A 1,931-nucleotide genomic window follows, 5' to 3' on the forward strand; every position below is an offset into this window, starting at 1 on the left:
TTTTAGTAACTAAATATAATTCAATAGTAAAACGCAATCCTTGAGTTCGACACTCGGTACTACCGTTTTAATTATTACTTGCAACGATTCAGTACACTTGATGAAACGCTATCAGACACCAAGGTTGGATTCGAAGTGAAACTCATCCCTAACATTTTTTTCAATTTATAAAGGATCAATTTTACTACTGCTGTCAATTTTAAATATTATTTCAATCAACTTGGGAACTTTTTGTTCAATTTTAGTAACTAAATATAATTTAATAGTAAAACGCAATCCTTGAGTTCGACACTCGGTACTACCGTTTTATTATTAGTTGCAACGATTCAGTACACTTGCTGAAACGCTATCACTAGCTAGTAATTAATTATCCTAATTTAGTGAGGAGTTGTTGTGCCTTTATCTCAAAGAAGAAAGGTTTTCTGTTGGGTGGGGGGTTGTAGAGTCATTAGCGTTCCAAATAAAAATGCCATGAAGTGGTTTAGCATCAAGGAGATCGATGACACCCTCAAGGAAGTTCTCTCGTGAAATGTTACCTGGGTCATCTGGATCAGTACTAGCTCCTGCTAGTAGTTTTTTAGAATCGTAGACGTCTGATAGACTAAGAAAGATATTTTTAAACTCATCATTTGATTTGAGAGTCTCAATGTAGAATTCATAGTCCACCCAATCAATATCATCAGGGCAAGCCAAATATAGTGTATGGTACTTGGAATTGTCTAGTTTAGATGGAGCAATGAAAACCACATCGACAAATACATCAGTATCCTCCTTGAGTCTCTTTATAACATCTTCCACTCAAGAAGAGAAATCTCCACCTTTGGATGTGATGTACTCATAGTTGATATCAATGCCATTGATTATGTTAAAGCTCCAAGGATCCTTGACTTTGTTGTTTTGTTGGATGATATTTTTGAGTGAGTTTACAACATTGTTAGGCCAATCTACTTTTGAAGCAGGATGGAATGGATGTTTATCACCACGACTTTTGCTTGAGTTCTTTCACTTTTTTAGGACTGAAGAAATGAACGTTCCAATTGGGGTTGAAAACTCTTGTGCCTTTTCCACTATCATCGTAAGTCTCTGTGGCAAAGCCTAAAATGAAGCGGATTTGGTCGATCTTGGAGTTGATGATATCAGTTGGGAAATTATGTAAACTGTCTGGATATGGCTTCACGCCAATGTATTCTCGAAAAATGATTGGCTTCACATAACTGTCATTGATTTGACGAGAATTTGAGTATGTTATTTCATTCATTTAACTCGTCAATTAAACATAATTTTCCAGCTTTTTAACAACCTGAATATCTCTCTAAAATACCTGACTTCTTCGTTTGTATAATTCGTTATTTTGCACTGTTCTCCTTCACCGTAAGCCTGATTTGAGTGAAACCAACGCCAAAACTGTTGAGACAAAATCTCAATTTAATGTTTTGATGAAAACAAACCAAAAGTTATTGAAGAATGTTAATTATGATTCTAAGTGTTTTGGTATTTAACATGTGTGTTTAATTGTGTTAATCAAAGAGAGGATTCAAGTAAAGCAAGAATAAATCAGCACAAAAAGCAAAATCTGAACAAACAAGAAAGGAGAAACTTCTTAGTAAAATCTGGAAAACGGAGAATGTTCTCCAGTTTCAGAATGATCATTACAACTCTAAAACCAATCAATCTCCACTAGTTAAAAGAAGTTTTCGCCTTTAGATTTTACATCTATATCATCAGCACTTGGTAAGGTGCAAACTGAGATGATTAGATTCAAAGAAACTACTCGAATCACAAAGAGAGAAGATCACGAATTAGCAAGACCAGACAGATCTGAACATTCTTGACAACATTCTGATCAATCTGGACAGCAGTGGAATGATCGTCATAGCTCCAAAATCAATAAAACTCCATTAGTTCAAAGAAGATTATGTCTCTGAATTTCA

At 34.8% G+C, this 1,931-nt stretch overlaps 1 pseudogene; it reads right to left on the minus strand.

The window, feature by feature from the left end:
* Nucleotides 1-367: 367 nt before the first annotated feature.
* LOC101509992 (chitinase 2-like) lies at nucleotides 368-1,258 on the minus strand (annotated as a pseudogene).
* Between the last annotated feature and the right edge of the window lie 673 nt (nucleotides 1,259-1,931).

The sequence above is a fragment of the Cicer arietinum genome, chromosome 1 (assembly GCF_000331145.2).
Source record: "Cicer arietinum cultivar CDC Frontier isolate Library 1 chromosome 1, Cicar.CDCFrontier_v2.0, whole genome shotgun sequence".
NCBI lineage: Eukaryota > Viridiplantae > Streptophyta > Magnoliopsida > Fabales > Fabaceae > Cicer > Cicer arietinum.